Source organism: Microcebus murinus, chromosome 9 (genome assembly GCF_040939455.1).
Source record: "Microcebus murinus isolate Inina chromosome 9, M.murinus_Inina_mat1.0, whole genome shotgun sequence".
In the NCBI taxonomy this organism is placed as follows: domain Eukaryota; kingdom Metazoa; phylum Chordata; class Mammalia; order Primates; family Cheirogaleidae; genus Microcebus; species Microcebus murinus.
In genome coordinates, this window is record NC_134112.1 from 105187296 (window position 1) to 105215223 (window position 27928).

The 27928-nt window shown below is 64.0% G+C and overlaps 5 non-coding genes and 2 pseudogenes across 5 annotated transcripts; all 7 read right to left on the reverse strand.

Annotated features, from left to right (window-relative positions):
- Positions 1–3390: 3390 nt before the first annotated feature.
- On the reverse strand, positions 3391–3509 carry LOC142873026 (5S ribosomal RNA). Its single transcript, XR_012921132.1, has one exon. It is a non-coding gene; the product is annotated as a 5S ribosomal RNA (ribosomal RNA).
- A 3482-nt stretch (positions 3510–6991) lies between these two features.
- Positions 6992–7110, reverse strand: LOC142873027 (5S ribosomal RNA). The gene has a single exon (XR_012921133.1). It is a non-coding gene; the product is annotated as a 5S ribosomal RNA (ribosomal RNA).
- Positions 7111–10570: 3460 nt separating this feature from the next.
- Positions 10571–10689, reverse strand: LOC142873035 (uncharacterized; annotated as a pseudogene).
- A 3400-nt stretch (positions 10690–14089) lies between these two features.
- Positions 14090–14208, reverse strand: LOC142873028 (5S ribosomal RNA). Its single transcript, XR_012921134.1, has one exon. It is a non-coding gene; the product is annotated as a 5S ribosomal RNA (ribosomal RNA).
- A 3472-nt stretch (positions 14209–17680) lies between these two features.
- On the reverse strand, positions 17681–17799 carry LOC142873036 (uncharacterized; annotated as a pseudogene).
- A 3399-nt stretch (positions 17800–21198) lies between these two features.
- On the reverse strand, positions 21199–21317 carry LOC142873029 (5S ribosomal RNA). Its single transcript, XR_012921135.1, has one exon. It is a non-coding gene; the product is annotated as a 5S ribosomal RNA (ribosomal RNA).
- Positions 21318–24794: 3477 nt separating this feature from the next.
- On the reverse strand, positions 24795–24913 carry LOC142873030 (5S ribosomal RNA). The gene has a single exon (XR_012921136.1). It is a non-coding gene; the product is annotated as a 5S ribosomal RNA (ribosomal RNA).
- Between the last annotated feature and the right edge of the window lie 3015 nt (positions 24914–27928).

Sequence of the window (27928 nt, forward strand, 5' to 3'; positions counted from 1 at the left end):
GGGCGGGGCGGGCAGGGAGCGGCGGGCCGGGGTGGGGGGCTGTCTCTCTATACACACACACACACACACACACACACACTCACACTCACACTCACTCACTCACACTCACACAAGATGCGCCTCCACGGCTGGACTCGCCAAGGTGGAGACCTTCCAGCCCCCTTCCTCTCCTCGCCTGGCCCACCCCCAGCTCGTGGCCGCCGCCGCCGCCGCCGCCGCCGCCGCCGCCGCCGCCGCCGCCGCCGCCGCCGCCGCCGCCGCCGATTTCGCATGCGCGGGTCGCCCGCCCTTTGACCCCAGGCAGGGGCCGCCCTCCCCGACAACCCCTTTCAGCTGTGCCCCCCACCCTGTGGGTGGGCTGCCGCCTATTCCCCCGGGCCCAGGCTGGGGCACAGCGCATGGGTGAGGGGAGCGAGTGTATGGGGCGTCTCTCTCTCTCTCTAGGGATGTGTCCCATGGGTGGGGTGGCGTGGTTTGTGGGGCGCTGAAGAAATCAGTCCCCTCCATCTCCTACCTCTGGAAAACGCCCAAGCCCTTGGAGAACTGCCGGCAACGCGACCGTGGGGGCCGGGACCCTCCTCTGTGTCCTCCTGTGGCCCAGTCCAAGGGGCCTGGGCCTGGCCGGGGCTGCATTGGACCCCGACCACCCTGGCGTGTGGACTCGCTAAAAATCGGCGATTAGATATTGGATTCCAGCTTCATTGAGGTCATTTCACTAATGAGTGCACCGGAAAGAGTTTCCTAATCCATCTGTGAGGGTGGCAACTGAAAGAGAATTTTAAAGCTGACAGAATAGGCGAGGAAAGGCATAGATTTCCACACCCAGTAAGGAAGCCTTTCCCGAAATGGAAGAAAGAAACGAGCAAACAGAAACACCGGTAGCCCGCCAGGATCAGAGTCTGCCCCCGAGAGAAAGTACCCTGACCAGGTTCACCCGTGGGTGGGTGGCGAGCTAGCGGCATTCAGAAGAGCGAGGCCCGCAGTCTGTGCAGAAGACACCTGCACTCGGGTGTGTGTGGCGGCACGATTCACAAGCAGCTCCAGATGTTAAGCCAAGGAGAAGCCAGGGAGTTCCCAACGCCCCAGGTGTCCTCAGCCCACGACTGGCTGCTGGGGGAATGCGCAGCCCGGCTCCTTGTCTCAGAGCCCTTGTCTCAGAGCGGGACAACCAGGAGGTGTGACGTACACCCCGGGGTTCCCAGGAGGATCAGGCTGAAGCTGGGACTTGGCCTGAAAGTGTCCCCTCGCATGGCCACCCCCTTCCCCTTCCTGCTCCTCTACTCCTGGTGCCCCTCCATCCAGGGGCCAGACCTTAAAGAGTCACCCGCAAGAGAATCCTGGTCCCAAAAGAGCCTTCTGGGAGACCCGTGCTGAGAGAGGTTGTGGGCATGGCCCGCTGGGGCTCTGCCCCACCCAGGGCTGAGAGATGCAACCTCCCAGCTCTGGGTCCCTGCAGGGGAAGCGTTGGCAAGCACAGGGCCAGTCCTCCAAAGGCCCAGGTGCAGGGAGCCCAGGCCAAGCAGCCTGTGGAAGAAGCCACCCCGGGAACACGACTGCAGGCCACGGCCCTTCCCACCTCCTCCTCCTCCTCCTCCTGCTCCTCCACCCCCCCGACCTCCCACCCCCCCCCGACATGGCGCAGGGCTCAGAGACACCTCAGACACTTGCTACCCAAAGTGCAAAGGGCATCAGTTGCTCCTCCAAACCCCCCCCCTGCCCAGCAGACCGCGTTGTCCAGCCAGCCCCCGGGCCTCCCTGGGGTGCCCAGCACAAAAGTGCAGACAACCACCGGACCCTCAATCTCAGTTTTCGGATGTTTTTGCCACTCTAAGGTCCCGCAGGCCAGCTGAGCCTTCTGGCAGGACAGAGAGCCCCGGAATCCGACGTGGAGAGCTGGGTGTACGTCCCCACGAGGAGGCGGTCCCCACCTCCGCGGCTCTCCCCTTGCGGGGGGGAAAAGCAGCCACGGGGCCTCAGAGAAGACACCAGGCTGGGCGCCCGCCCCACAGTGGGGGCACGTCCCCCGCAGGCCACTTAGCGCCGGCCGCCGGCCGGCGGACGGTTGGGTGGCGCGAGACGCTGCGGCCGCCCTGCTACCGGGTTCCTGGGAGGGCGTCCTGGAACCAGCGTCCACACCAAGCCCTTGGAAGGCCCAGGCGACGGAGGAGCCCCGTCAGGCAGGGGCCGAGGACGGTGACGGCCCGGGCGGGGAGGAGCGTGTCAGGCAGGGGCAGAGGACGGTGACAGGTGACAGGCCGGGCGGGAAGGAGTCAGTCAGGCAGGGGCCGAGGAGGAGACGGGCTGGGTAAGGGTTAGGGTTAGAGTCAGGGCACAAGTCACAATCGCAAAGACCTGGAAGCGACCCGAGTGCCCATCGACCCACGAGTGCGTAAATGAAATGTGGCGCGTGGACACCACGGAGTGCTATTCAGCTAGGAGGAGCAGCGGTGAGAGGGCACCTCTCGTGGTTCTCCTGGCCAGAGCTGGAACCCGTTCCAGTAAGCCAGGTAGCCCAAGAATGGACACACGAGCACCACGTGCTCGCGCTCACCAGCAAATGGGTACGAACCGATGGACACCTAAGTGGACACAGAGGAATCACCTTCATCGGGTGGGTGTCGGGCGGGTGGGGGGAGGGGATGGGCATACACCTCCATTAGGAATGGGGTGGGTGCGCACCGACTGGGGGATGGGCGCACTTGAGGCTCTGACCCGAGGGGGGAGGCTGGGAGAGGGCAACGTACCCGACCTTAACATTGGTACCCCCACAATACGCTGGAACAACATCAGAGGTTAATGAATAAGAACACAGGGGGGAGGGGGGCACGGGCAACACATGTCACCTTAATACTTGGACTCCCATCATCTGCTTGAAAAGAGAGAGAAAAGAAAATGCAATCATAGAGGTAAGAGACACTTTTTAAAAATAATGAATCCGAAGAGAAAAGTAAAAGGAGGCCTGTGGAGCAGGTCTGGGTGTGACTCCGGATCCCCCAACATCAGGTGCCACCACCAAAGATTCCTGCGTGGAGCCCATAGAACCCCCAAAAGCAACGGGACGAGTTCTGGTCACATACTCCCTCAAAATGACATCCTGGCCTTCTTCTGGAACTCCCTCCCCTCTCAGACTCTCAAGGTTTCCTCCAGCGTGTCGGTTCCCACAGAGCAGACCTTTGGTCTGAGACCTGACAGTCCAGATGCCACGCATGCTGCCGCGTGGCGGCGGTGTCGCGGCTTGGGACAAGAGGAGGCCCCACGGTGCGGGCTGGGGCGCCAGGCACCGCGGCGGGCGCTGAGGGTTGGGGTCACCCCCACCCCGGGCCGCCGCCGCGCTCCCGGAAAGGGGACAGAACAAGAGGCAAAAAAAAAAAAAAAAAAAAAAAAAGAAGCAGCCTGTGGCACCCGGTATTCCCAGGCGGTCTCCCATCCAAGTACTAACCGGGCCCGACCCTGCTTAGCTTCCGAGACCAGACGAGATCGGGGGCGTTCAGGGTGGTGTGGCCCTAGACGGCGGCGGAGGGCGCCCCTGCCCCGCTCAAGAAGCCGAGCCTCTCTGCGCTTTCCCCCCGCCGCCGCCGCCGCCGCCGCCGCCGCCGCCGCCGCCGCCGCCTCCCGCCCCAGGCCCCGCGCCGGGCCGGGCCTGTTGAGTTCGCCGGCCGGGTCCCGTGGGCTCCCAGGGACGGGGGTGATGGGCGGGGCGGGGCGGGGGGCTGTCTCTCTATACACACACACACACACTCACACTCACTCACACTCACACAAGATGCGCCTCCACGGCTGGACTCGCCAAGGTGGAGCCCTCCCAGGCCCCTCGTCTCCTCGCCCGGCCTCCTTCACCTACCCGCTGCCCACCCCCGGCGCGTCGCCGCCGCTGACGCTGACTGCGCACGCACGCGCGCGGCGCTCGCCCTTTGACCCCAGCCAGGGGCCGCCCTCCCCCACAACCCCTTTCAGCTGCGCCCCCCCTCGCCCTGTGGGTGGGCTGCCGCCTATTCCCCCGGGCCAGGGCTGGGGCACAGCGCAAGGGGGAGGGGAGCCAGTGTATGGGGCGTCTCTCTCTGGGGATGTGTCCCATGGGTGGGGTGGGGTGGCGTGGTTTGTGGGGCGCTGAAGAAATCAGTCCCCTCCATCTCCTACCTCTGGAAAACGCCCCAGCCCGTGGAGAACCGCCGGCACCGCTTCGTGGGGGCCGGGACCCTCCTCTGTGTCCTCCTGTGGCCCAGTCCAAGGGGCCTGGGCCTGGCCGGGGCTGCATTGGACCCCAACCACCCTGGCGTGTGGACTCGCTAAAAATCGGCCATTAGATATTGGATTCCAGCTTCATTGAGGTCATTTCACTAATGAGTGCACCGCAAAGAGTTTCCTAATCCATCTGTGAGGGTGGCAACTGAAAGAGAATTTGAAAGCTGACAGAATAGGCGAGGGAAGGCATAGGAGATTTCCACACCCAGCAAGGAAGCCTTTCCCGAAATGGAAGAAAGAAACGAGCAAACAGAGACACCGGTAGCCCGCCCGGAAAAGAGTCTGCCCCCGAGAGAAAGCACCCTGACCAGGTTCACCCGTGGGTGGGTGGCGAGCTAGCGGCCTTCAGAAGAGCGAGGCCCGCAGTCTGTGCGGAAGACACCTGCACTCGGGTGTGTGTGGCGGCCCGATTCACAAGCAGCTCTAGACGTTAAACCAAGGAGAAGCCAGGGAGTTCCCAACGCCCCAGGTGTCCTCAGCCCACGACTGGCTGCTGTGGGAATGCGAAGCCCGGCTCCTTGTCTCAGAGCGGGGTTCCCAGGAGGATCAGGCTGAAGCTGGGACTTGGCCTCAAAGTGTCCCCTCGCATGGCCACCCCCTTCCCCTTCCTGCTCCTCTACTCCTGGTGCCCCTCCATCCAGGGGCCAGACCTTAAAGAGTCACCGCAAGAGAATCCTGGTCCCAAAGGAGCCTTCTGGGGGACCGGTGCTGAGAGAGGTTGTGGGCATGGCCCGCTGGGGCTCTGCCCGACCCAGGGCTGAGAGATGCCACCTCCCAGCTCTGGGTCCCTGCAGGAAGTGTTGGCAAGCACAGGGCCAGTCCCCCAAAGGCCCAGGTGCAGGGAGCCCAGGCCAAGCAGCCTGTGGAAGAAGCCACTTGCCGTGCCACCCCGGGAACAGGACTGCAGGCCCCGGCCCTTCCCACGTCCTCCTCCTCCTCCTCCCCCCCGCACCCCCCCCCGGACATGGCACAGGGCTCAGAGACACCTCAGACTCTTGCTACCCAAGGTGCAAAGGGCATCAGTTGCTCCTCCAACCCCCCCGCCCAGCAGACCACGTTGTCCAGCCAGCCCCCGGGCCTCCCTGGGGTGCCCAGCACAAAAGTGCAGACACCCACCGGACCCTCAGTCTCAGCTTTCGGATGTTTTTGCCACTCTAAGGACCCGCAGGCCCGCTGGGCCTTCGGGCAGGACAGAGAGCCCCGGGATCCGACGTGGAGAGCTGCGTGTACGTACGTCCCCATCAGGAGGCGGTCCCCACCTCCGCGGCTCTCCCCTTGCGGGGAGCGGCAGCCCAGCCGGCAGCCCCAGGGCCTCAGGGAAGACACCAGGCTGGGCCCCCGCGGCACAGCGGGGGCACGTCCCCCGCACTCACGGGACTTAGGGACGGCTGCTGGAGACTGCTGCGGCCACCCTGCTGCCAGGTTTCTGGAGGGCTTCCTGGAAGCAGCGTCCACACCAAGCCCTTGGAAGGCCCAGGCGACGGAGGAGCCGGTCAGGCAGGGGCCGAGGACGGTGAGAGGCCGGGCGGGAAGGAGCATGTCAGGCAGGGGCAGAGGACGGTGACAGGCCGGGCGGGGAGGAGCCGGTCAGGCCGGGGGCCCAGGACAGTGACGGGCCTGGCCGGGGAGGAGTGCGTCAGGCAGGGGCAGAGGAGACGGGCTGGGTAAGGGTTAGGGTGACAGTTAGGGCACAATTCACAAACGCAAAGACGTGGAAGCGACCCGAGTGCCCATCCAGCCAGGAGTGCATTAATAAAATGTGGCGCGTGGACACCACGGAGTGCCATTCGGCTGTGAGGAGCAGCGGTGAGAGGGCACCTCTCGTGTTCTCCTGGCCAGAGCTGGAGCCCGTTCCAGTAAGCCAAGTATCCCAAGAATGGACACACGGGCACCACGTGAGCGCGCTCACCAGCAAATTGGTACGAACGGATGGACACCTAAGTGGACGGAGAGGAATCACCTTCATCGGGTGGGTCTCGGGCGGGTGGGGGGAGGGGATGGGCATCCACCTCCATTAGGAATGGGGTGGGTGCGCACCGACTGGGGGATGGGCGCACTTGAAGCTCTGACCCCAGGGGGGAGGCTTGGAGAGGGCAACTGTACCCGACCTTAACACTGGTACCCCCACAATACGCTGGAACAACATGAGAGGTATATGAATGAGAACACAGGGGGGAGGGGGGCACGGGCAACACATGTCACCTGAATACTTGTACTCCCATCATCTGCTTGAAAAGAGAGAGAAAAGAAAATGCAATCATAGAGGTAAGAGACACTTTTTAAAAATAATGAATCCGAAGAGAAAAGTAAAAGGAGGCCTGTGGAGCAGGTCTGGGTGTGACTCCGGATCCCCCAACATCAGGTGCCACCACCAAAGATTCCTGCGTGGAGCCCATAGAACCCCCAAAAGCAACGGGACGAGTTCTGGTCACATACTCCCTCAAAATGACATCCTGGCCTTCTTCTGGAACTCCCTCCCCTCTCAGACTCTCAAGGTTTCCTCCAGCGTGTCGGTTCCCACAGAGCAGACCTTTGGTCTGAGACCTGACAGTCCAGATGCCACGCATGCTGCCGCGTGGCGGCGGTGTCGCGGCTTGGGACAAGAGGAGGCCCCACGGTGCGGGCTGGGGCGCCAGGCACCGCGGCGGGCGCTGAGGGTTGGGGTCACCCCCACCCCGGGCCGCCGCCGTGCTCCCGGAAAGGGGACAGAACAAGAGGCAAAAAAAAAAAAAAAAAAAAAAAAAGAAGCAGCCTGTGGCACCCGGTATTCCCAGGCGGTCTCCCATCCAAGTACTAACCGGGCCCGACCCTGCTTAGCTTCCGAGACCAGACGAGATCGGGGGCGTTCAGGGTGGTGTGGCCCTAGACGGCGGCGGAGGGCGCCCCTGCCCCGCTCAAGAAGCCGAGCCTCTCTGCGCTTTCCCCCCGCCGCCGCCGCCGCCGCCGCCGCCTCCCGCCCCAGGCCCCGCGCCGGGCCGGGCCTGTTGAGTTCGCCGACCGGGTCCCGCGGGCTCCCAGGGACGGGGGTGATGGGCGGGGCGGGGCGGGGGGCTGTCTCTCTATACACACACACACACACTCACACTCACTCACACTCACACAAGATGCGCCTCCACGGCTGGACTCGCCAAGGTGGAGCCCTCCCAGGCCCCTCGTCTCCTCGCCCGGCCTCCTTCACCTACCCGCTGCCCACCCCCGGCGCGTCGCCGCCGCTGACGCTGACTGCGCACACGCGCGCGGCGCTCGCCCTTTGACCCCAGCCAGGGGCCGCCCTCCCCCACAACCCCTTTCAGCTGCGCCCCCCCTCGCCCTGTGGGTGGGCTGCCGCCTATTCCCCCGGGCCAGGGCTGGGGCACAGCGCAAGGGGGAGGGGAGCCAGTGTATGGGGCGTCTCTCTCTGGGGATGTGTCCCATGGGTGGGGTGGGGTGGCGTGGTTTGTGGGGCGCTGAAGAAATCAGTCCCCTCCATCTCCTACCTCTGGAAAACGCCCCAGCCCGTGGAGAACCGCCGGCACCGCTTCGTGGGGGCCGGGACCCTCCTCTGTGTCCTCCTGTGGCCCAGTCCAAGGGGCCTGGGCCTGGCCGGGGCTGCATTGGACCCCAACCACCCTGGCGTGTGGACTCGCTAAAAATCGGCCATTAGATATTGGATTCCAGCTTCATTGAGGTCATTTCACTAATGAGTGCACCGCAAAGAGTTTCCTAATCCATCTGTGAGGGTGGCAACTGAAAGAGAATTTGAAAGCTGACAGAATAGGCGAGGGAAGGCATAGGAGATTTCCACACCCAGCAAGGAAGCCTTTCCCGAAATGGAAGAAAGAAACGAGCAAACAGAGACACCGGTAGCCCGCCCGGAAAAGAGTCTGCCCCCGAGAGAAAGCACCCTGACCAGGTTCACCCGTGGGTGGGTGGCGAGCTAGCGGCCTTCAGAAGAGCGAGGCCCGCAGTCTGTGCGGAAGACACCTGCACTCGGGTGTGTGTGGCGGCCCGATTCACAAGCAGCTCTAGACGTTAAACCAAGGAGAAGCCAGGGAGTTCCCAACGCCCCAGGTGTCCTCAGCCCACGACTGGCTGCTGTGGGAATGCGAAGCCCGGCTCCTTGTCTCAGAGCGGGGTTCCCAGGAGGATCAGGCTGAAGCTGGGACTTGGCCTCAAAGTGTCCCCTCGCATGGCCACCCCCTTCCCCTTCCTGCTCCTCTACTCCTGGTGCCCCTCCATCCAGGGGCCAGACCTTAAAGAGTCACCGCAAGAGAATCCTGGTCCCAAAGGAGCCTTCTGGGGGACCGGTGCTGAGAGAGGTTGTGGGCATGGCCCGCTGGGGCTCTGCCCGACCCAGGGCTGAGAGATGCCACCTCCCAGCTCTGGGTCCCTGCAGGAAGTGTTGGCAAGCACAGGGCCAGTCCCCCAAAGGCCCAGGTGCAGGGAGCCCAGGCCAAGCAGCCTGTGGAAGAAGCCACTTGCCGTGCCACCCCGGGAACAGGACTGCAGGCCCCGGCCCTTCCCACGTCCTCCTCCTCCTCCTCCCCCCCGCACCCCCCCCCGGACATGGCACAGGGCTCAGAGACACCTCAGACTCTTGCTACCCAAGGTGCAAAGGGCATCAGTTGCTCCTCCAACCCCCCCGCCCAGCAGACCACGTTGTCCAGCCAGCCCCCGGGCCTCCCTGGGGTGCCCAGCACAAAAGTGCAGACACCCACCGGACCCTCAGTCTCAGCTTTCGGATGTTTTTGCCACTCTAAGGACCCGCAGGCCCGCTGGGCCTTCGGGCAGGACAGAGAGCCCCGGGATCCGACGTGGAGAGCTGCGTGTACGTACGTCCCCATCAGGAGGCGGTCCCCACCTCCGCGGCTCTCCCCTTGCGGGGAGCGGCAGCCCAGCCGGCAGCCCCAGGGCCTCAGGGAAGACACCAGGCTGGGCCCCCGCGGCACAGCGGGGGCACGTCCCCCGCACTCACGGGACTTAGGGACGGCTGCTGGAGACTGCTGCGGCCACCCTGCTGCCAGGTTTCTGGAGGGCTTCCTGGAAGCAGCGTCCACACCAAGCCCTTGGAAGGCCCAGGCGACGGAGGAGCCGGTCAGGCAGGGGCCGAGGACGGTGAGAGGCCGGGCGGGAAGGAGCATGTCAGGCAGGGGCAGAGGACGGTGACAGGCCGGGCGGGGAGGAGCCGGTCAGGCCGGGGGCCCAGGACAGTGACGGGCCTGGCCGGGGAGGAGTGCGTCAGGCAGGGGCAGAGGAGACGGGCTGGGTAAGGGTTAGGGTGACAGTTAGGGCACAATTCACAAACGCAAAGACGTGGAAGCGACCCGAGTGCCCATCCAGCCAGGAGTGCATTAATAAAATGTGGCGCGTGGACACCACGGAGTGCCATTCGGCTGTGAGGAGCAGCGATGAGAGGGCACCTCTCGTGTTCTCCTGGCCAGAGCTGGAGCCCGTTCCAGTAAGCCAAGTATCCCAAGAATGGACACACGGGCACCACGTGAGCGCGCTCACCAGCAAATTGGTACGAACGGATGGACACCTAAGTGGACGGAGAGGAATCACCTTCATCGGGTGGGTCTCGGGCGGGTGGGGGGAGGGGATGGGCATCCACCTCCATTAGGAATGGGGTGGGTGCGCACCGACTGGGGGATGGGCGCACTTGAAGCTCTGACCCCAGGGGGGAGGCTTGGAGAGGGCAACTGTACCCGACCTTAACACTGGTACCCCCACAATACGCTGGAACAACATGAGAGGTATATGAATGAGAACACAGGGGGGAGGGGGGCACGGGCAACACATGTCACCTGAATACTTGTACTCCCATCATCTGCTTGAAAAGAGAGAGAAAAGAAAATGCAATCATAGAGGTAAGAGACACTTTTTAAAAATAATGAATCCGAAGAGAAAAGTAAAAGGAGGCCTGTGGAGCAGGTCTGGGTGTGACTCCGGATCCCCCAACATCAGGTGCCACCACCAAAGATTCCTGCGTGGAGCCCATAGAACCCCCAAAAGCAACGGGACGAGTTCTGGTCACATACTCCCTCAAAATGACATCCTGGCCTTCTTCTGGAACTCCCTCCCCTCTCAGACTCTCAAGGTTTCCTCCAGCGTGTCGGTTCCCACAGAGCAGACCTTTGGTCTGAGACCTGACAGTCCAGATGCCACGCATGCTGCCGCGTGGCGGCGGTGTCGCGGCTTGGGACAAGAGGAGGCCCCACGGTGCGGGCTGGGGCGCCAGGCACCGCGGCGGGCGCTGAGGGTTGGGGTCACCCCCACCCCGGGCCGCCGCCGCGCTCCCGGAAAGGGGACAGAACAAGAGGCAAAAAAAAAAAAAAAAAAAAAAAGAAGCAGCCTGTGGCACCCGGTATTCCCAGGCGGTCTCCCATCCAAGTACTAACCGGGCCCGACCCTGCTTAGCTTCCGAGACCAGACGAGATCGAGGGCGTTCAGGGTGGTGTGGCCCTAGACGGCGGCGGAGGGCGCCCCTGCCCCGCTGAAGAAGCCGAGCCTCTCTGCGCTTTCCCCCCGCCGCCGCCGCCGCCGCCGCCGCCGCAGGGACGGGGGTGATGGGCGGGGCGGGGCGGGGGGCTGTCTCTCTATACACACACACACACACTCACACTCACTCACACTCACACAAGATGCGCCTCCACGGCTGGACTCGCCAAGGTGGAGCCCTCCCAGGCCCCTCGTCTCCTCGCCCGGCCTCCTTCACCTACCCGCTGCCCACCCCCGGCGCGTCGCCGCCGCTGACGCTGACTGCGCACGCACGCGCGCGGCGCTCGCCCTTTGACCCCAGCCAGGGGCCGCCCTCCCCCACAACCCCTTTCAGCTGCGCCCCCCCTCGCCCTGTGGGTGGGCTGCCGCCTATTCCCCCGGGCCAGGGCTGGGGCACAGCGCAAGGGGGAGGGGAGCCAGTGTATGGGGCGTCTCTCTCTGGGGATGTGTCCCATGGGTGGGGTGGGGTGGCGTGGTTTGTGGGGCGCTGAAGAAATCAGTCCCCTCCATCTCCTACCTCTGGAAAACGCCCCAGCCCGTGGAGAACCGCCGGCACCGCTTCGTGGGGGCCGGGACCCTCCTCTGTGTCCTCCTGTGGCCCAGTCCAAGGGGCCTGGGCCTGGCCGGGGCTGCATTGGACCCCAACCACCCTGGCGTGTGGACTCGCTAAAAATCGGCCATTAGATATTGGATTCCAGCTTCATTGAGGTCATTTCACTAATGAGTGCACCGCAAAGAGTTTCCTAATCCATCTGTGAGGGTGGCAACTGAAAGAGAATTTGAAAGCTGACAGAATAGGCGAGGGAAGGCATAGGAGATTTCCACACCCAGCAAGGAAGCCTTTCCCGAAATGGAAGAAAGAAACGAGCAAACAGAGACACCGGTAGCCCGCCCGGAAAAGAGTCTGCCCCCGAGAGAAAGCACCCTGACCAGGTTCACCCGTGGGTGGGTGGCGAGCTAGCGGCCTTCAGAAGAGCGAGGCCCGCAGTCTGTGCGGAAGACACCTGCACTCGGGTGTGTGTGGCGGCCCGATTCACAAGCAGCTCTAGACGTTAAACCAAGGAGAAGCCAGGGAGTTCCCAACGCCCCAGGTGTCCTCAGCCCACGACTGGCTGCTGTGGGAATGCGAAGCCCGGCTCCTTGTCTCAGAGCGGGGTTCCCAGGAGGATCAGGCTGAAGCTGGGACTTGGCCTCAAAGTGTCCCCTCGCATGGCCACCCCCTTCCCCTTCCTGCTCCTCTACTCCTGGTGCCCCTCCATCCAGGGGCCAGACCTTAAAGAGTCACCGCAAGAGAATCCTGGTCCCAAAGGAGCCTTCTGGGGGACCGGTGCTGAGAGAGGTTGTGGGCATGGCCCGCTGGGGCTCTGCCCGACCCAGGGCTGAGAGATGCCACCTCCCAGCTCTGGGTCCCTGCAGGAAGTGTTGGCAAGCACAGGGCCAGTCCCCCAAAGGCCCAGGTGCAGGGAGCCCAGGCCAAGCAGCCTGTGGAAGAAGCCACTTGCCGTGCCACCCCGGGAACAGGACTGCAGGCCCCGGCCCTTCCCACGTCCTCCTCCTCCTCCTCCCCCCCGCACCCCCCCCCGGACATGGCACAGGGCTCAGAGACACCTCAGACTCTTGCTACCCAAGGTGCAAAGGGCATCAGTTGCTCCTCCAACCCCCCCGCCCAGCAGACCACGTTGTCCAGCCAGCCCCCGGGCCTCCCTGGGGTGCCCAGCACAAAAGTGCAGACACCCACCGGACCCTCAGTCTCAGCTTTCGGATGTTTTTGCCACTCTAAGGACCCGCAGGCCCGCTGGGCCTTCGGGCAGGACAGAGAGCCCCGGGATCCGACGTGGAGAGCTGCGTGTACGTACGTCCCCATCAGGAGGCGGTCCCCACCTCCGCGGCTCTCCCCTTGCGGGGAGCGGCAGCCCAGCCGGCAGCCCCAGGGCCTCAGGGAAGACACCAGGCTGGGCCCCCGCGGCACAGCGGGGGCACGTCCCCCGCACTCACGGGACTTAGGGACGGCTGCTGGAGACTGCTGCGGCCACCCTGCTGCCAGGTTCTGGAGGGCTTCCTGGAAGCAGCGTCCACACCAAGCCCTTGGAAGGCCCAGGCGACGGAGGAGCCGGTCAGGCAGGGGCCGAGGACGGTGAGAGGCCGGGCGGGAAGGAGCATGTCAGGCAGGGGCAGAGGACGGTGACAGGCCGGGCGGGGAGGAGCCGGTCAGGCCGGGGGCCCAGGACAGTGACGGGCCTGGCCGGGGAGGAGTGCGTCAGGCAGGGGCAGAGGAGACGGGCTGGGTAAGGGTTAGGGTGACAGTTAGGGCACAATTCACAAACGCAAAGACGTGGAAGCGACCCGAGTGCCCATCCAGCCAGGAGTGCATTAATAAAATGTGGCGCGTGGACACCACGGAGTGCCATTCGGCTGTGAGGAGCAGCGGTGAGAGGGCACCTCTCGTGTTCTCCTGGCCAGAGCTGGAGCCCGTTCCAGTAAGCCAAGTATCCCAAGAATGGACACACGGGCACCACGTGAGCGCGCTCACCAGCAAATTGGTACGAACGGATGGACACCTAAGTGGACGGAGAGGAATCACCTTCATCGGGTGGGTCTCGGGCGGGTGGGGGGAGGGGATGGGCATCCACCTCCATTAGGAATGGGGTGGGTGCGCACCGACTGGGGGATGGGCGCACTTGAAGCTCTGACCCCAGGGGGGAGGCTTGGAGAGGGCAACTGTACCCGACCTTAACACTGGTACCCCCACAATACGCTGGAACAACATGAGAGGTATATGAATGAGAACACAGGGGGGAGGGGGGCACGGGCAACACATGTCACCTGAATACTTGTACTCCCATCATCTGCTTGAAAAGAGAGAGAAAAGAAAATGCAATCATAGAGGTAAGAGACACTTTTTAAAAATAATGAATCCGAAGAGAAAAGTAAAAGGAGGCCTGTGGAGCAGGTCTGGGTGTGACTCCGGATCCCCCAACATCAGGTGCCACCACCAAAGATTCCTGCGTGGAGCCCATAGAACCCCCAAAAGCAACGGGACGAGTTCTGGTCACATACTCCCTCAAAATGACATCCTGGCCTTCTTCTGGAACTCCCTCCCCTCTCAGACTCTCAAGGTTTCCTCCAGCGTGTCGGTTCCCACAGAGCAGACCTTTGGTCTGAGACCTGACAGTCCAGATGCCACGCATGCTGCCGCGTGGCGGCGGTGTCGCGGCTTGGGACAAGAGGAGGCCCCACGGTGCGGGCTGGGGCGCCAGGCACCGCGGCGGGCGCTGAGGGTTGGGGTCACCCCCACCCCGGGCCGCCGCCGTGCTCCCGGAAAGGGGACAGAACAAGAGGCAAAAAAAAAAAAAAAAAAAAAAAAAGAAGCAGCCTGTGGCACCCGGTATTCCCAGGCGGTCTCCCATCCAAGTACTAACCGGGCCCGACCCTGCTTAGCTTCCGAGACCAGACGAGATCGGGGGCGTTCAGGGTGGTGTGGCCCTAGACGGCGGCGGAGGGCGCCCCTGCCCCGCTCAAGAAGCCGAGCCTCTCTGCGCTTTCCCCCCGCCGCCGCCGCCGCCGCCGCCGCCGCCGCCGCCGCCTCCCGCCCCAGGCCCCGCGCCGGGCCGGGCCTGTTGAGTTCGCCGACCGGGTCCCGCGGGCTCCCAGGGACGGGGGTGATGGGCGGGGCGGGGCGGGGGGCTGTCTCTCTATACACACACACACACACTCACACTCACTCACACTCACACAAGATGCGCCTCCACGGCTGGACTCGCCAAGGTGGAGCCCTCCCAGGCCCCTCGTCTCCTCGCCCGGCCTCCTTCACCTACCCGCTGCCCACCCCCGGCGCGTCGCCGCCGCTGACGCTGACTGCGCACACGCGCGCGGCGCTCGCCCTTTGACCCCAGCCAGGGGCCGCCCTCCCCCACAACCCCTTTCAGCTGCGCCCCCCCTCGCCCTGTGGGTGGGCTGCCGCCTATTCCCCCGGGCCAGGGCTGGGGCACAGCGCAAGGGGGAGGGGAGCCAGTGTATGGGGCGTCTCTCTCTGGGGATGTGTCCCATGGGTGGGGTGGGGTGGCGTGGTTTGTGGGGCGCTGAAGAAATCAGTCCCCTCCATCTCCTACCTCTGGAAAACGCCCCAGCCCGTGGAGAACCGCCGGCACCGCTTCGTGGGGGCCGGGACCCTCCTCTGTGTCCTCCTGTGGCCCAGTCCAAGGGGCCTGGGCCTGGCCGGGGCTGCATTGGACCCCAACCACCCTGGCGTGTGGACTCGCTAAAAATCGGCCATTAGATATTGGATTCCAGCTTCATTGAGGTCATTTCACTAATGAGTGCACCGCAAAGAGTTTCCTAATCCATCTGTGAGGGTGGCAACTGAAAGAGAATTTGAAAGCTGACAGAATAGGCGAGGGAAGGCATAGGAGATTTCCACACCCAGCAAGGAAGCCTTTCCCGAAATGGAAGAAAGAAACGAGCAAACAGAGACACCGGTAGCCCGCCCGGAAAAGAGTCTGCCCCCGAGAGAAAGCACCCTGACCAGGTTCACCCGTGGGTGGGTGGCGAGCTAGCGGCCTTCAGAAGAGCGAGGCCCGCAGTCTGTGCGGAAGACACCTGCACTCGGGTGTGTGTGGCGGCCCGATTCACAAGCAGCTCTAGACGTTAAACCAAGGAGAAGCCAGGGAGTTCCCAACGCCCCAGGTGTCCTCAGCCCACGACTGGCTGCTGTGGGAATGCGAAGCCCGGCTCCTTGTCTCAGAGCGGGGTTCCCAGGAGGATCAGGCTGAAGCTGGGACTTGGCCTCAAAGTGTCCCCTCGCATGGCCACCCCCTTCCCCTTCCTGCTCCTCTACTCCTGGTGCCCCTCCATCCAGGGGCCAGACCTTAAAGAGTCACCGCAAGAGAATCCTGGTCCCAAAGGAGCCTTCTGGGGGACCGGTGCTGAGAGAGGTTGTGGGCATGGCCCGCTGGGGCTCTGCCCGACCCAGGGCTGAGAGATGCCACCTCCCAGCTCTGGGTCCCTGCAGGAAGTGTTGGCAAGCACAGGGCCAGTCCCCCAAAGGCCCAGGTGCAGGGAGCCCAGGCCAAGCAGCCTGTGGAAGAAGCCACTTGCCGTGCCACCCCGGGAACAGGACTGCAGGCCCCGGCCCTTCCCACGTCCTCCTCCTCCTCCTCCCCCCCGCACCCCCCCCCGGACATGGCACAGGGCTCAGAGACACCTCAGACTCTTGCTACCCAAGGTGCAAAGGGCATCAGTTGCTCCTCCAACCCCCCCGCCCAGCAGACCACGTTGTCCAGCCAGCCCCCGGGCCTCCCTGGGGTGCCCAGCACAAAAGTGCAGACACCCACCGGACCCTCAGTCTCAGCTTTCGGATGTTTTTGCCACTCTAAGGACCCGCAGGCCCGCTGGGCCTTCGGGCAGGACAGAGAGCCCCGGGATCCGACGTGGAGAGCTGCGTGTACGTACGTCCCCATCAGGAGGCGGTCCCCACCTCCGCGGCTCTCCCCTTGCGGGGAGCGGCAGCCCAGCCGGCAGCCCCAGGGCCTCAGGGAAGACACCAGGCTGGGCCCCCGCGGCACAGCGGGGGCACGTCCCCCGCACTCACGGGACTTAGGGACGGCTGCTGGAGACTGCTGCGGCCACCCTGCTGCCAGGTTTCTGGAGGGCTTCCTGGAAGCAGCGTCCACACCAAGCCCTTGGAAGGCCCAGGCGACGGAGGAGCCGGTCAGGCAGGGGCCGAGGACGGTGAGAGGCCGGGCGGGAAGGAGCATGTCAGGCAGGGGCAGAGGACGGTGACAGGCCGGGCGGGGAGGAGCCGGTCAGGCCGGGGGCCCAGGACAGTGACGGGCCTGGCCGGGGAGGAGTGCGTCAGGCAGGGGCAGAGGAGACGGGCTGGGTAAGGGTTAGGGTGACAGTTAGGGCACAATTCACAAACGCAAAGACGTGGAAGCGACCCGAGTGCCCATCCAGCCAGGAGTGCATTAATAAAATGTGGCGCGTGGACACCACGGAGTGCCATTCGGCTGTGAGGAGCAGCGATGAGAGGGCACCTCTCGTGTTCTCCTGGCCAGAGCTGGAGCCCGTTCCAGTAAGCCAAGTATCCCAAGAATGGACACACGGGCACCACGTGAGCGCGCTCACCAGCAAATTGGTACGAACGGATGGACACCTAAGTGGACGGAGAGGAATCACCTTCATCGGGTGGGTCTCGGGCGGGTGGGGGGAGGGGATGGGCATCCACCTCCATTAGGAATGGGGTGGGTGCGCACCGACTGGGGGATGGGCGCACTTGAAGCTCTGACCCCAGGGGGGAGGCTTGGAGAGGGCAACTGTACCCGACCTTAACACTGGTACCCCCACAATACGCTGGAACAACATGAGAGGTATATGAATGAGAACACAGGGGGGAGGGGGGCACGGGCAACACATGTCACCTGAATACTTGTACTCCCATCATCTGCTTGAAAAGAGAGAGAAAAGAAAATGCAATCATAGAGGTAAGAGACACTTTTTAAAAATAATGAATCCGAAGAGAAAAGTAAAAGGAGGCCTGTGGAGCAGGTCTGGGTGTGACTCCGGATCCCCCAACATCAGGTGCCACCACCAAAGATTCCTGCGTGGAGCCCATAGAACCCCCAAAAGCAACGGGACGAGTTCTGGTCACATACTCCCTCAAAATGACATCCTGGCCTTCTTCTGGAACTCCCTCCCCTCTCAGACTCTCAAGGTTTCCTCCAGCGTGTCGGTTCCCACAGAGCAGACCTTTGGTCTGAGACCTGACAGTCCAGATGCCACGCATGCTGCCGCGTGGCGGCGGTGTCGCGGCTTGGGACAAGAGGAGGCCCCACGGTGCGGGCTGGGGCGCCAGGCACCGCGGCGGGCGCTGAGGGTTGGGGTCACCCCCACCCCGGGCCGCCGCCGCGCTCCCGGAAAGGGGACAGAACAAGAGGCAAAAAAAAAAAAAAAAAAAAAAAGAAGCAGCCTGTGGCACCCGGTATTCCCAGGCGGTCTCCCATCCAAGTACTAACCGGGCCCGACCCTGCTTAGCTTCCGAGACCAGACGAGATCGAGGGCGTTCAGGGTGGTGTGGCCCTAGACGGCGGCGGAGGGCGCCCCTGCCCCGCTGAAGAAGCCGAGCCTCTCTGCGCTTTCCCCCGCCGCCGCCGCCGCCGCCGCCGCCGCAGGGACGGGGGTGATGGGCGGGGCGGGGCGGGGGGCTGTCTCTCTATACACACACACACACACTCACACTCACTCACACTCACACAAGATGCGCCTCCACGGCTGGACTCGCCAAGGTGGAGCCCTCCCAGGCCCCTCGTCTCCTCGCCCGGCCTCCTTCACCTACCCGCTGCCCACCCCCGGCGCGTCGCCGCCGCTGACGCTGACTGCGCACGCACGCGCGCGGCGCTCGCCCTTTGACCCCAGCCAGGGGCCGCCCTCCCCCACAACCCCTTTCAGCTGCGCCCCCCCTCGCCCTGTGGGTGGGCTGCCGCCTATTCCCCCGGGCCAGGGCTGGGGCACAGCGCAAGGGGGAGGGGAGCCAGTGTATGGGGCGTCTCTCTCTGGGGATGTGTCCCATGGGTGGGGTGGGGTGGCGTGGTTTGTGGGGCGCTGAAGAAATCAGTCCCCTCCATCTCCTACCTCTGGAAAACGCCCCAGCCCGTGGAGAACCGCCGGCACCGCTTCGTGGGGGCCGGGACCCTCCTCTGTGTCCTCCTGTGGCCCAGTCCAAGGGGCCTGGGCCTGGCCGGGGCTGCATTGGACCCCAACCACCCTGGCGTGTGGACTCGCTAAAAATCGGCCATTAGATATTGGATTCCAGCTTCATTGAGGTCATTTCACTAATGAGTGCACCGCAAAGAGTTTCCTAATCCATCTGTGAGGGTGGCAACTGAAAGAGAATTTGAAAGCTGACAGAATAGGCGAGGGAAGGCATAGGAGATTTCCACACCCAGCAAGGAAGCCTTTCCCGAAATGGAAGAAAGAAACGAGCAAACAGAGACACCGGTAGCCCGCCCGGAAAAGAGTCTGCCCCCGAGAGAAAGCACCCTGACCAGGTTCACCCGTGGGTGGGTGGCGAGCTAGCGGCGTTCAGAAGAGCGAGGCCCGCAGTCTGTGCGGAAGACACCTGCACTCGGGTGTGTGTGGCGGCCCGATTCACAAGCAGCTCTAGACGTTAAACCAAGGAGAAGCCAGGGAGTTCCCAACGCCCCAGGTGTCCTCAGCCCACGACTGGCTGCTGTGGGAATGCGAAGCCCGGCTCCTTGTCTCAGAGCGGGGTTCCCAGGAGGATCAGGCTGAAGCTGGGACTTGGCCTCAAAGTGTCCCCTCGCATGGCCACCCCCTTCCCCTTCCTGCTCCTCTACTCCTGGTGCCCCTCCATCCAGGGGCCAGACCTTAAAGAGTCACCGCAAGAGAATCCTGGTCCCAAAGGAGCCTTCTGGGGGACCGGTGCTGAGAGAGGTTGTGGGCATGGCCCGCTGGGGCTCTGCCCGACCCAGGGCTGAGAGATGCCACCTCCCAGCTCTGGGTCCCTGCAGGAAGTGTTGGCAAGCACAGGGCCAGTCCCCCAAAGGCCCAGGTGCAGGGAGCCCAGGCCAAGCAGCCTGTGGAAGAAGCCACTTGCCGTGCCACCCCGGGAACAGGACTGCAGGCCCCGGCCCTTCCCACGTCCTCCTCCTCCTCCTCCCCCCCGCACCCCCCCCCGGACATGGCACAGGGCTCAGAGACACCTCAGACTCTTGCTACCCAAGGTGCAAAGGGCATCAGTTGCTCCTCCAACCCCCCCGCCCAGCAGACCACGTTGTCCAGCCAGCCCCCGGGCCTCCCTGGGGTGCCCAGCACAAAAGTGCAGACACCCACCGGACCCTCAGTCTCAGCTTTCGGATGTTTTTGCCACTCTAAGGACCCGCAGGCCCGCTGGGCCTTCGGGCAGGACAGAGAGCCCCGGGATCCGACGTGGAGAGCTGCGTGTACGTACGTCCCCATCAGGAGGCGGTCCCCACCTCCGCGGCTCTCCCCTTGCGGGGAGCGGCAGCCCAGCCGGCAGCCCCAGGGCCTCAGGGAAGACACCAGGCTGGGCCCCCGCGGCACAGCGGGGGCACGTCCCCCGCACTCACGGGACTTAGGGACGGCTGCTGGAGACTGCTGCGGCCACCCTGCTGCCAGGTTTCTGGAGGGCTTCCTGGAAGCAGCGTCCACACCAAGCCCTTGGAAGGCCCAGGCGACGGAGGAGCCGGTCAGGCAGGGGCCGAGGACGGTGAGAGGCCGGGCGGGAAGGAGCATGTCAGGCAGGGGCAGAGGACGGTGACAGGCCGGGCGGGGAGGAGCCGGTCAGGCCGGGGGCCCAGGACAGTGACGGGCCTGGCCGGGGAGGAGTGCGTCAGGCAGGGGCAGAGGAGACGGGCTGGGTAAGGGTTAGGGTGACAGTTAGGGCACAATTCACAAACGCAAAGACGTGGAAGCGACCCGAGTGCCCATCCAGCCAGGAGTGCATTAATAAAATGTGGCGCGTGGACACCACGGAGTGCCATTCGGCTGTGAGGAGCAGCGGTGAGAGGGCACCTCTCGTGTTCTCCTGGCCAGAGCTGGAGCCCGTTCCAGTAAGCCAAGTATCCCAAGAATGGACACACGGGCACCACGTGAGCGCGCTCACCAGCAAATTGGTACGAACGGATGGACACCTAAGTGGACGGAGAGGAATCACCTTCATCGGGTGGGTCTCGGGCGGGTGGGGGGAGGGGATGGGCATCCACCTCCATTAGGAATGGGGTGGGTGCGCACCGACTGGGGGATGGGCGCACTTGAAGCTCTGACCCCAGGGGGGAGGCTTGGAGAGGGCAACTGTACCCGACCTTAACACTGGTACCCCCACAATACGCTGGAACAACATGAGAGGTATATGAATGAGAACACAGGGGGGAGGGGGGCACGGGCAACACATGTCACCTGAATACTTGTACTCCCATCATCTGCTTGAAAAGAGAGAGAAAAGAAAATGCAATCATAGAGGTAAGAGACACTTTTTAAAAATAATGAATCCGAAGAGAAAAGTAAAAGGAGGCCTGTGGAGCAGGTCTGGGTGTGACTCCGGATCCCCCAACATCAGGTGCCACCACCAAAGATTCCTGCGTGGAGCCCATAGAACCCCCAAAAGCAACGGGACGAGTTCTGGTCACATACTCCCTCAAAATGACATCCTGGCCTTCTTCTGGAACTCCCTCCCCTCTCAGACTCTCAAGGTTTCCTCCAGCGTGTCGGTTCCCACAGAGCAGACCTTTGGTCTGAGACCTGACAGTCCAGATGCCACGCATGCTGCCGCGTGGCGGCGGTGTCGCGGCTTGGGACAAGAGGAGGCCCCACGGTGCGGGCTGGGGCGCCAGGCACCGCGGCGGGCGCTGAGGGTTGGGGTCACCCCCACCCCGGGCCGCCGCCGCGCTCCCGGAAAGGGGACAGAACAAGAGGCAAAAAAAAAAAAAAAAAAAAAAAAGAAGCAGCCTGTGGCACCCGGTATTCCCAGGCGGTCTCCCATCCAAGTACTAACCGGGCCCGACCCTGCTTAGCTTCCGAGACCAGACGAGATCGGGGGCGTTCAGGGTGGTGTGGCCCTAGACGGCGGCGGAGGGCGCCCCTGCCCCGCTCAAGAAGCCGAGCCTCTCTGCGCTTTCCCCCCGCCGCCGCCGCCGCCGCCGCCGCCGCCGCCGCCGCCTCCCGCCCCAGGCCCCGCGCCGGGCCGGGCCTGTTGAGTTCGCCGGCCGGGTCCCGCGGGCTCCCAGGGACGGGGGTGATGGGCGGGGCGGGGCGGGGGGCTGTCTCTCTATAACACACACACACACACACTCACACTCACTCACACTCACACAAGATGCGCCTCCACGGCTGGACTCGCCAAGGTGGAGCCCTCCCAGGCCCCTCGTCTCCTCGCCCGGCCTCCTTCACCTACCCGCTGCCCACCCCCGGCGCGTCGCCGCCGCTGACGCTGACTGCGCACGCACGCGCGCGGCGCTCGCCCTTTGACCCCAGCCAGGGGCCGCCCTCCCCCACAACCCCTTTCAGCTGCGCCCCCCCTCGCCCTGTGGGTGGGCTGCCGCCTATTCCCCCGGGCCAGGGCTGGGGCACAGCGCAAGGGGGAGGGGAGCCAGTGTATGGGGCGTCTCTCTCTGGGGATGTGTCCCATGGGTGGGGTGGGGTGGCGTGGTTTGTGGGGCGCTGAAGAAATCAGTCCCCTCCATCTCCTACCTCTGGAAAACGCCCCAGCCCGTGGAGAACCGCCGGCACCGCTTCGTGGGGGCCGGGACCCTCCTCTGTGTCCTCCTGTGGCCCAGTCCAAGGGGCCTGGGCCTGGCCGGGGCTGCATTGGACCCCAACCACCCTGGCGTGTGGACTCGCTAAAAATCGGCCATTAGATATTGGATTCCAGCTTCATTGAGGTCATTTCACTAATGAGTGCACCGCAAAGAGTTTCCTAATCCATCTGTGAGGGTGGCAACTGAAAGAGAATTTGAAAGCTGACAGAATAGGCGAGGGAAGGCATAGGAGATTTCCACACCCAGCAAGGAAGCCTTTCCCGAAATGGAAGAAAGAAACGAGCAAACAGAGACACCGGTAGCCCGCCCGGAAAAGAGTCTGCCCCCGAGAGAAAGCACCCTGACCAGGTTCACCCGTGGGTGGGTGGCGAGCTAGCGGCGTTCAGAAGAGCGAGGCCCGCAGTCTGTGCGGAAGACACCTGCACTCGGGTGTGTGTGGCGGCCCGATTCACAAGCAGCTCTAGACGTTAAACCAAGGAGAAGCCAGGGAGTTCCCAACGCCCCAGGTGTCCTCAGCCCACGACTGGCTGCTGTGGGAATGCGAAGCCCGGCTCCTTGTCTCAGAGCGGGGTTCCCAGGAGGATCAGGCTGAAGCTGGGACTTGGCCTCAAAGTGTCCCCTCGCATGGCCACCCCCTTCCCCTTCCTGCTCCTCTACTCCTGGTGCCCCTCCATCCAGGGGCCAGACCTTAAAGAGTCACCGCAAGAGAATCCTGGTCCCAAAGGAGCCTTCTGGGGGACCGGTGCTGAGAGAGGTTGTGGGCATGGCCCGCTGGGGCTCTGCCCGACCCAGGGCTGAGAGATGCCACCTCCCAGCTCTGGGTCCCTGCAGGAAGTGTTGGCAAGCACAGGGCCAGTCCCCCAAAGGCCCAGGTGCAGGGAGCCCAGGCCAAGCAGCCTGTGGAAGAAGCCACTTGCCGTGCCACCCCGGGAACAGGACTGCAGGCCCCGGCCCTTCCCACGTCCTCCTCCTCCTCCTCCCCCCCGCACCCCCCCCCGGACATGGCACAGGGCTCAGAGACACCTCAGACTCTTGCTACCCAAGGTGCAAAGGGCATCAGTTGCTCCTCCAACCCCCCCGCCCAGCAGACCACGTTGTCCAGCCAGCCCCCGGGCCTCCCTGGGGTGCCCAGCACAAAAGTGCAGACACCCACCGGACCCTCAGTCTCAGCTTTCGGATGTTTTTGCCACTCTAAGGACCCGCAGGCCCGCTGGGCCTTCGGGCAGGACAGAGAGCCCCGGGATCCGACGTGGAGAGCTGCGTGTACGTACGTCCCCATCAGGAGGCGGTCCCCACCTCCGCGGCTCTCCCCTTGCGGGGAGCGGCAGCCCAGCCGGCAGCCCCAGGGCCTCAGGGAAGACACCAGGCTGGGCCCCCGCGGCACAGCGGGGGCACGTCCCCCGCACTCACGGGACTTAGGGACGGCTGCTGGAGACTGCTGCGGCCACCCTGCTGCCAGGTTTCTGGAGGGCTTCCTGGAAGCAGCGTCCACACCAAGCCCTTGGAAGGCCCAGGCGACGGAGGAGCCGGTCAGGCAGGGGCCGAGGACGGTGAGAGGCCGGGCGGGAAGGAGCATGTCAGGCAGGGGCAGAGGACGGTGACAGGCCGGGCGGGGAGGAGCCGGTCAGGCCGGGGGCCCAGGACAGTGACGGGCCTGGCCGGGGAGGAGTGCGTCAGGCAGGGGCAGAGGAGACGGGCTGGGTAAGGGTTAGGGTGACAGTTAGGGCACAATTCACAATCGCAAAGACGTGGAAGCGACCCGAGTGCCCATCCAGCCAGGAGTGCATTAATAAAATGTGGCGCGTGGACACCACGGAGTGCCATTCGGCTGTGAGGAGCAGCGGTGAGAGGGCACCTCTCGTGTTCTCCTGGCCAGAGCTGGAGCCCGTTCCAGTAAGCCAAGTATCCCAAGAATGGACACACGGGCACCACGTGAGCGCGCTCACCAGCAAATTGGTACGAACGGATGGACACCTAAGTGGACGGAGAGGAATCACCTTCATCGGGTGGGTCTCGGGCGGGTGGGGGGAGGGGATGGGCATCCACCTCCATTAGGAATGGGGTGGGTGCGCACCGACTGGGGGATGGGCGCACTTGAAGCTCTGACCCCAGGGGGGAGGCTTGGAGAGGGCAACTGTACCCGACCTTAACACTGGTACCCCCACAATACGCTGGAACAACATGAGAGGTATATGAATGAGAACACAGGGGGGAGGGGGGCACGGGCAACACATGTCACCTGAATACTTGTACTCCCATCATCTGCTTGAAAAGAGAGAGAAAAGAAAATGCAATCATAGAGGTAAGAGACACTTTTTAAAAATAATGAATCCGAAGAGAAAAGTAAAAGGAGGCCTGTGGAGCAGGTCTGGGTGTGACTCCGGATCCCCCAACATCAGGTGCCACCACCAAAGATTCCTGCGTGGAGCCCATAGAACCCCCAAAAGCAACGGGACGAGTTCTGGTCACATACTCCCTCAAAATGACATCCTGGCCTTCTTCTGGAACTCCCTCCCCTCTCAGACTCTCAAGGTTTCCTCCAGCGTGTCGGTTCCCACAGAGCAGACCTTTGGTCTGAGACCTGACAGTCCAGATGCCACGCATGCTGCCGCGTGGCGGCGGTGTCGCGGCTTGGGACAAGAGGAGGCCCCACGGTGCGGGCTGGGGCGCCAGGCACCGCGGCGGGCGCTGAGGGTTGGGGTCACCCCCACCCCGGGCCGCCGCCGCGCTCCCGGAAAGGGGACAGAACAAGAGGCAAAAAAAAAAAAAAAAAAAAAAAGAAGCAGCCTGTGGCACCCGGTATTCCCAGGCGGTCTCCCATCCAAGTACTAACCGGGCCCGACCCTGCTTAGCTTCCGAGACCAGACGAGATCGGGGGCGTTCAGGGTGGTGTGGCCCTAGACGGCGGCGGAGGGCGCCCCTGCCCCGCTCAAGAAGCCGAGCCTCTCTGCGCTTTCCCCCCGCCGCCGCCGCCGCCGCCGCCGCCGCCGCCGCATCCGCCGCCTCCCGCCCCAGGCCCCGCGCCGGGCCGGGCCTGTTGAGTTCGCCGGCCGGGTCCCGCGGGCTCCCAGGGACGGGGGTGATGGGCGGGGCGGGGCGGGGCGGGGGGCTGTCTCTCTATACACACACACACACACTCACACTCACTCACACTCACACAAGATGCGCCTCCACGGCTGGACTCGCCAAGGTGGAGCCCTCCCAGGCCCCTCGTCTCCTCGCCCGGCCTCCTTCACCTACCCGCTGCCCACCCCCGGCGCGTCGCCGCCGCTGACGCTGACTGCGCACGCACGCGCGCGGCGCTCGCCCTTTGACCCCAGCCAGGGGCCGCCCTCCCCCACAACCCCTTTCAGCTGCGCCCCCCCTCGCCCTGTGGGTGGGCTGCCGCCTATTCCCCCGGGCCAGGGCTGGGGCACAGCGCAAGGGGGAGGGGAGCCAGTGTATGGGGCGTCTCTCTCTGGGGATGTGTCCCATGGGTGGGGTGGGGTGGCGTGGTTTGTGGGGCGCTGAAGAAATCAGTCCCCTCCATCTCCTACCTCTGGAAAACGCCCCAGCCCGTGGAGAACCGCCGGCACCGCTTCGTGGGGGCCGGGACCCTCCTCTGTGTCCTCCTGTGGCCCAGTCCAAGGGGCCTGGGCCTGGCCGGGGCTGCATTGGACCCCAACCACCCTGGCGTGTGGACTCGCTAAAAATCGGCCATTAGATATTGGATTCCAGCTTCATTGAGGTCATTTCACTAATGAGTGCACCGCAAAGAGTTTCCTAATCCATCTGTGAGGGTGGCAACTGAAAGAGAATTTGAAAGCTGACAGAATAGGCGAGGGAAGGCATAGGAGATTTCCACACCCAGCAAGGAAGCCTTTCCCGAAATGGAAGAAAGAAACGAGCAAACAGAGACACCGGTAGCCCGCCCGGAAAAGAGTCTGCCCCCGAGAGAAAGCACCCTGACCAGGTTCACCCGTGGGTGGGTGGCGAGCTAGCGGCGTTCAGAAGAGCGAGGCCCGCAGTCTGTGCGGAAGACACCTGCACTCGGGTGTGTGTGGCGGCCCGATTCACAAGCAGCTCTAGACGTTAAACCAAGGAGAAGCCAGGGAGTTCCCAACGCCCCAGGTGTCCTCAGCCCACGACTGGCTGCTGTGGGAATGCGAAGCCCGGCTCCTTGTCTCAGAGCGGGGTTCCCAGGAGGATCAGGCTGAAGCTGGGACTTGGCCTCAAAGTGTCCCCTCGCATGGCCACCCCCTTCCCCTTCCTGCTCCTCTACTCCTGGTGCCCCTCCATCCAGGGGCCAGACCTTAAAGAGTCACCGCAAGAGAATCCTGGTCCCAAAGGAGCCTTCTGGGGGACCGGTGCTGAGAGAGGTTGTGGGCATGGCCCGCTGGGGCTCTGCCCGACCCAGGGCTGAGAGATGCCACCTCCCAGCTCTGGGTCCCTGCAGGAAGTGTTGGCAAGCACAGGGCCAGTCCCCCAAAGGCCCAGGTGCAGGGAGCCCAGGCCAAGCAGCCTGTGGAAGAAGCCACTTGCCGTGCCACCCCGGGAACAGGACTGCAGGCCCCGGCCCTTCCCACGTCCTCCTCCTCCTCCTCCCCCCCGCACCCCCCCCGGACATGGCACAGGGCTCAGAGACACCTCAGACTCTTGCTACCCAAGGTGCAAAGGGCATCAGTTGCTCCTCCAACCCCCCCGCCCAGCAGACCACGTTGTCCAGCCAGCCCCCGGGCCTCCCTGGGGTGCCCAGCACAAAAGTGCAGACACCCACCGGACCCTCAGTCTCAGCTTTCGGATGTTTTTGCCACTCTAAGGACCCGCAGGCCCGCTGGGCCTTCGGGCAGGACAGAGAGCCCCGGGATCCGACGTGGAGAGCTGCGTGTACGTACGTCCCCATCAGGAGGCGGTCCCCACCTCCGCGGCTCTCCCCTTGCGGGGAGCGGCAGCCCAGCCGGCAGCCCCAGGGCCTCAGGGAAGACACCAGGCTGGGCCCCCGCGGCACAGCGGGGGCACGTCCCCCGCACTCACGGGACTTAGGGACGGCTGCTGGAGACTGCTGCGGCCACCCTGCTGCCAGGTTTCTGGAGGGCTTCCTGGAAGCAGCGTCCACACCAAGCCCTTGGAAGGCCCAGGCGACGGAGGAGCCGGTCAGGCAGGGGCCGAGGACGGTGAGAGGCCGGGCGGGAAGGAGCATGTCAGGCAGGGGCAGAGGACGGTGACAGGCCGGGCGGGGAGGAGCCGGTCAGGCCGGGGGCCCAGGACAGTGACGGGCCTGGCCGGGGAGGAGTGCGTCAGGCAGGGGCAGAGGAGACGGGCTGGGTAAGGGTTAGGGTGACAGTTAGGGCACAATTCACAATCGCAAAGACGTGGAAGCGACCCGAGTGCCCATCCAGCCAGGAGTGCATTAATAAAATGTGGCGCGTGGACACCACGGAGTGCCATTCGGCTGTGAGGAGCAGCGGTGAGAGGGCACCTCTCGTGTTCTCCTGGCCAGAGCTGGAGCCCGTTCCAGTAAGCCAAGTATCCCAAGAATGGACACACGGGCACCACGTGAGCGCGCTCACCAGCAAATTGGTACGAACGGATGGACACCTAAGTGGACGGAGAGGAATCACCTTCATCGGGTGGGTCTCGGGCGGGTGGGGGGAGGGGATGGGCATCCACCTCCATTAGGAATGGGGTGGGTGCGCACCGACTGGGGGATGGGCGCACTTGAAGCTCTGACCCCAGGGGGGAGGCTTGGAGAGGGCAACTGTACCCGACCTTAACACTGGTACCCCCACAATACGCTGGAACAACATGAGAGGTATATGAATGAGAACACAGGGGGGAGGGGGGCACGGGCAACACATGTCACCTGAATACTTGTACTCCCATCATCTGCTTGAAAAGAGAGAGAAAAGAAAATGCAATCATAGAGGTAAGAGACACTT